Source organism: Coregonus lavaretus, assembly GCF_964263955.1.
Source record: "Coregonus lavaretus genome assembly, contig: HAP1_SCAFFOLD_722, whole genome shotgun sequence".
In the NCBI taxonomy this organism is placed as follows: domain Eukaryota; kingdom Metazoa; phylum Chordata; class Actinopteri; order Salmoniformes; family Salmonidae; genus Coregonus; species Coregonus lavaretus.
In genome coordinates, this window is record NW_028158027.1 from 247,604 (window position 1) to 255,830 (window position 8,227).

An 8,227-nucleotide genomic window follows, 5' to 3' on the forward strand; every position below is an offset into this window, starting at 1 on the left:
ACACCACACAGGAACACACCTCTACACCACACAGGAAGACATCTCTACACCACACAGGAAGACACCTTTACACCACACAGGAACACACTCCTACACCACACAGCAACACACCTCTACACCACACAGGAACACACCTCTACACCACACAGGAACACACTCCTACACCACACAGGAACACACCTCTACACCACACAGGAACACACTCCTACACCACACAGGAACACACCTCTACACCACACAGGAACACACTCCTACCCCACACACTCCTACACTCCTACACCACACAGGAACAAACCTCTACACCACACAGGAACACACTCCTACACCACACAGGAACACACCTCTACACCACACAGGAACACACCTCTACACCACACAGGAAGACACCTCTACACCACACAGGAACACACCTCTAAACCACACAGGAACACACCTCTACACCACACAGGAACACACTCCTACACCACAAAGGAACACACTCCTACACCACACAGGAACACACCTCTACACCACACAGGAAGACACTCCTACACCACACAGGAACACACCTCTAAACCACATAGGAACACACCTCTAAACCACATAGGAACACACCTCTACACCACACAGGAACACACTCCTACACCACACAGGAACACACTCCTACACTCCTACACCAAACAGGAACACACTCCTACACCACACAGGAACACACTCCTACACCACCCAGGAAGACACTCCTACACCACACAGGAACACACTCCTACACCACAAAGGAACACACCTCTACATCACACAGGAAGACACCTCTACACCACACAGGAACACCCATCTACACCACACAGGAACACACCTCTACACCACACAGGAACACACCTCTACACCACACAGGAACACACGTCTACACCACACAGGAAGACACCTCTACACCACACAGGAACACACCTCTAAACCACACAGGAACACATTCATACACCACACAGGAACACACCTCTACACCACACAGGAAGACACCTCTACACCACACAGGAAGACACCTCTACACCACACAGGAACACACCTCTACACCACACAGGAACACACTCCTACACCACACAGGAACACACCTCTACACCACACAGGAAGACACCTCTACACCACACAGGAACACACCTCTACACCACACAGGAACACACTCCTACACCACACAGGAACACACCTCTACACCACACAGGAAGACACCTCTACACCACACAGGAAGACACCTCTACACCACACAGGAACACACCTCTATACCACACAGGACCACACTCCTACACCACACAGGAACACACCTCTACACCACACAGGAAGACACCTCTACACCACACAGGAACACACCTCTACAACACACAGGAAGACACCTCTACACCACACAGGAAGACACCTCTACACCACAAAGGAACACAATCCTACACCACACAGGAACACACCTCTACACCACACAGGAACCCACCTCTACACCACACAGGAACACACCTCTATACCACACAGGAACACACTCCTACACCACACAGGAACACACCTCTACACCAAACAGGAAGACACTCCTACACCACACAGGAACACACCTCTAAACCACATAGGAACACACCTCTAAACCACATAGGAACACACCTCTACACCACACAGGAACACACTCCTACACCACACAGGAACACACTCCTACACTCCTACACCACACAGGAACACACTCCTACACCACACAGGAACACACTCCTACACTCCTACACCACACAGGAACACACTCCTACACCACACATAAACACACTCCTACACCACAAAGGAACACACCTCTACATCACACAGGAAGACACCTCTACACCACACAGGAAGACACCTCTACACCACACAGGAACACCCCTCTACACCACACAGGAACACACCTCTACACCACACAGGAACACACCTCTACACCATGCAGGAAGACACCTCTACACCACACAGGAACACACCTCTACACCACACAGGAACACATTCATACACCACACAGGAACACACCTCTACACCACACAGGAAGACACCTCTACACCACACAGGAAGACACCTTTACACCACACAGGAACACACTCCTACACCACACAGCAACACACCTCTACACCACACAGGAACACACCTCTACACCACACATGAACACACTCCTACACCACACAGGAACACACCTCTACACCACACAGGAACACACTCCTACACCACACAGGAACACACCTCTACACCACACAGGAACACACTCCTACCCCACACACTCCTACACTCCTACACCACACAGGAACAAACCTCTACACCACACAGGAACACACTCCTACACCACACAGGAACACACCTCTACACCACACAGGAAGACACCTCTACACCAAACAGGAAGACACCTCTACACCACACAGGAACACACCTCTACACCACACAGGAAGATAACTCTACACCACACAGGAACACACTCCTACACCACACAGGAACAAACCTCTAAACCACACAGGAACACACCTCTACACCACACAGGAACACACTCCTACACCACACAGGAACACACCTCTACACCACACAGGAACACACTCCTACACCACACAGGAACACACCTCTACACCACACAGGAACACACTCCTACACCACACATGAACACATTCCTACACCACACAGGAACACACTCCTACATCACACAGGAACTCACCTCTACACCACACAGGAACACACTCCTACACCACACAGGAACACACTCCTACACCACACAGGAAGACACTCCTACACCACACAGGAACACACTCCTACACCACACAGGAACACACCTCTACATCACACAGGAAGACACCTCTACACCACACAGGAAGACACCTCTACACCACACAGGAACACACCTCTACACCACACAGGAACACACCTCTACACCACACAGGAACACACCTCTACACCACACAGGAACACACTCCTACACCACACAGGAACACACCTCTACACCACACAGGAACACACTCCTACACCACACATGAACACACTCCTACACCACACAGGAACACACTCCTACACCACACTGGAACACACCTCTACACCACACAGGAACACACTCCTACACCACACAGGAACACACCTCTACACCACACAGGAAGACACCTCTACACCACACAGGAACACACCTCTACACCACACAGGAAGACTTCTCTACACCACACAGGAACACACCTCTACACAACACAGGAACACACCTCTACACCACACAGGAACACACTCCTACACCACACAGGAACACACCTCTACACCACACAGGAAGACACCTCTACACCACACAGGAACACACCTCTAAACCACACAGGAACACACCTCTACATCACACAGGAACACACTCCTACGCCACAAAGGAACACACTCCTACACCACACAGGAACACACTCCTACACCACACAGGAACACACTCCTACACCACACAGGAACACACTCCTACACCACACAGAAACACACTCCTACACCACATAGGAACACACTCCTACACCACACAGGAACACTCTCCTACACCACACAGGAACACACCTCTACACCACACAACAAGATACCTCTACACCACACAGGAACACACTTCTACACCACACAGGAACACACCTCTACACCACACAGGAAGATACCTCTACACCACACAGGAACACACTCCTACACCACACAGGAACAAACCTCTAAACCACACAGGAACACACCTCTACACCACACAGGAACACACTCCTACACCACACAGGAACACACCTCTACACCACACAGGAGCACACTCCTACACCACACAGGAACACACCTCTACACCACACAGGAACACACTCCTACACCACACATGAACACATTCCTACACCACACAGGAACACACTCCTACATCACACAGGAACACACCTCTACACCACACAGGAACACACTCCTACACCACACAGGAACACACTCCTACACCACACAGGAAGACACTCCTACACCACACAGGAACACACTCCTACACCACACAGGAACACACCTCTACATCACACAGGAAGACACCTCTACACCACACAGGTAGACACCTCTACACCACACAGGAACACACCTCTACACCACACAGGAACACACCTCTACACCACACAGGAACACACCTCTACACCACACAGGAACACACTCCTACACCACACAGGAACACACCTCTACACCACACAGGAACACACTCATACACCACACATGAACACACTCCTACACCACACAGGAACACACTCCTACACCACACTGGAACACACCTCTACACCACACAGGAACACACTCCTACACCACACAGGAACACACCTCTACACCACACAGGAAGACACCTCTACACCACACAGGAACACACCTCTACACCACACAGGAAGACTTCTCTACACCAAACAGGAACACACCTCTACACCACACAGGAACACACCTCTACACCACACAGGAACACACTCCTACACCACACAGGAACACACCTCTACACCACACAGGAAGACACCTCTACACCACACAGGAACACACCTCTAAACCACACAGGAACACACCTCTACACCACACAGGAACACACTCCTACACCACAAAGGAACACACTCCTACACCACACAGGAACACACCTCTACACCACACAGGAAGACACTCCTACACCACACAGGAACACACCTCTAAACCACATAGGAACACACTTCTAAACCACATAGGAACACACCTCTACACCACACAGGAACACACTCCTACACCACACAGGAACACACTCCTACACTCCTACACCACACAGGAACACACTCCTACACCATACAGGAACACACTCCTACACTCCTACACCACACTGGAACACACTCCTACACCACACAGGAACACACTCCTACACCACAAAGGAACACACCTCTACATCACACAGGAAGACACCTCTACACCACACAGGAAGACACCTCTACACCACAGAGGAACACCCCTCTACACCACACAGGAACACACCTCTACACCACACAGGAACACACCTCTACACCACACAGGAACACACCTCTACACCACACAGGAAGACACCTCTACACCACACAGGAAGACACCTCTACACCACACAGGAACACACCTCTACACCACACAGGAACACACTCCTACACCACACAGGAACACACCTCTACACCACACAGGAAGACACCTCTACACCACACAGGAACACACCTCTACACCACACAGGAACACACTCCTACACCACACAGGAACACACCTCTACACCACACAGGAAGACACCTCTACACCACACAGGAACACACCTCTACAACACACAGGAAGACACCTCTACACCACACAGGAAGACACCTCTACACCACAAAGGAACACAATCCTACACCACACAGGAACACACCTCTACACCACACAGGAACCCACCTCTACACCACACAGGAACACACCTCTATACCACACAGGAACACACTCCTACACCACACAGGAACACACCTCTACACCACACAGGAAGACACTCCTACACCACACAGGAACATACCTCTATACCACACAGGAACACACTCCTACACCACACAGGAACACACCTCTACACCACACAGGAAGACACTCCTACACCACACAGGAACACACTCCTACACTCCTACACCACACAGGAACACACTCCTACACCACACAGGAACACACTCCTACACCACACAGAAACACACTCCTACACCACCCAGGAAGACACTCCTACACCACACAGGAACACACTCCTACACCACAAAGGAACACACCTCTACATCACACAGGAAGACACCTCTACACCACACAGGAAGACACCTCTACACCACACAGGAACACCCCTCTACACCACACAGGAACACACCTCTACACCACACAGGAACACATTCATACACCACACAGGAACACACCTCTACACCACACAGGAAGACACCTCTACACCACACAGGAAGACACCTTTACACCACACAGGAACACACTCCTACACCACACAGCAACACACCTCTACACCACACAGGAACACACCTCTACACCACACAGGAACACACTCCTACACCACACAGGAACACACCTCTACACCACACAGGAACACACTCCTACACCACACAGGAACACACCTCTACACCACACAGGAACACACTCCTACCCCACACACTCCTACACTCCTACACCACACAGGAACAAACCTCTACACCACACAGGAACACACTCCTACACCACACAAGAACACACCTCTACACCACACAGGAAAACACCTCTACACCACACAGGAAGACACCTCTACACCACACAGGAACACACCTCTACACCACACAGGAAGACACCTCTACACCACACAGGAACACACCTCTACACCACACAGGAAGATACCTCTACACCACACAGGAACACACTCCTACACCACACAGGAACACACCTCTAAACCACACAGGAACACACCTCTACACCACACAGGAACACACTCCTACACCACACAGGAACACACCTCTACACCACACAGGAACACACTCCTACACCACACATGAACACACTCCTACACCACACAGGAACACACTCCTACACCACACTGGAACACACCTCTACACCACACAGGAACACACTCCTACACCACACAGGAACACACCTCTACACCACACAGGAAGACACCTCTACACCACACAGGAACACACCTCTACACCACACAGGAAGACTTCTCTACACCAAACAGGAACACACCTCTACACCACACAGGAACACACCTCTACACCACACAGGAACACACTCCTACACCACACAGGAACACACCTCTACACCACACAGGAAGACACCTCTACACCACACAGGAACACACCTCTAAACCACACAGGAACACACCTCTACACCACACAGGAACACACTCCTACACCACAAAGGAACACACTCCTACACCACACAGGAACACACCTCTACACCACACAGGAAGACACTCCTACACCACACAGGAACACACCTCTAAACCACATAGGAACACACCTCTAAACCACATAGGAACACACCTCTACACCACACAGGAACACACTCCTACACCACACAGGAACACACTCCTACACTCCTACACCACACAGGAACACACTCCTACACCACACAGGAACACACTCCTACACTCCTACACCACACTGGAACACACTCCTACACCACACAGAAACACACTCCTACACCACCCAGGAAGACACTCCTACACCACACAGGAACACACTCTTACACCACAAAGGAACACACCTCTACATCACACAGGAAGACACCTCTACACCACACAGGAAGACACCTCTACACCACACAGGAACACCCCTCTACACCACACAGGAACACACCTCTACACCACACAGGAACACACCTCTACACCACACAGGAACACACCTCTACACCACACAGGAAGACACCTCTACACCACACAGGAACACACCTCTACACCACACAGGAACACATTCATACACCACACAGGAACACACCTCTACACCACACAGGAAGACACCTCTACACCACACAGGAAGACACCTCTACACCACACAGGAACACACCTCTACACCACACAGGAACACACTCCTACACCACACAGGAACACACCTCTACACCACACAGGAAGACACCTCTACACCACACAGGAACACACCTCTACACCACACAGGAACACACTCCTACACCACACAGGAACACACCTCTACACCACACAGGAAGACACCTCTACACCACACAGGAACACACCTCTACAACACACAGGAAGACACCTCTACACCACACAGGAAGACACCTCTAAACCACAAAGGAACACAATCCTACACCACACAGGAACACACCTCTACACCACACAGGAACCCACCTCTACACCACACAGGAACACACCTCTATACCACACAGGAACACACTCCTACACCACACAGGAACACACCTCTACACCACACAGGAAGACACTCCTACACCACACAGGAACACACCTCTAAACCACATAGGAACACACCTCTAAACCACATAGGAACACACCTCTACACCACACAGGAACTCACTCCTACACCACACAGGAACACACTCCTACACTCCTACACCACACAGGAACACACCCCTACACCACACAGGAACACACTCCTACACCACACAGAAACACACTCCTACACCACCCAGGAAGACACTCCTACACCACACAGGAACACACTCCTACACCACAAAGGAACACACCTCTACATCACACAGGAAGACACCTCTACACCACACAGGAAGACACCTCTACACCACACAGGAACACCCCTCTACACCACACAGGAACACACCTCTACACCACACAGGA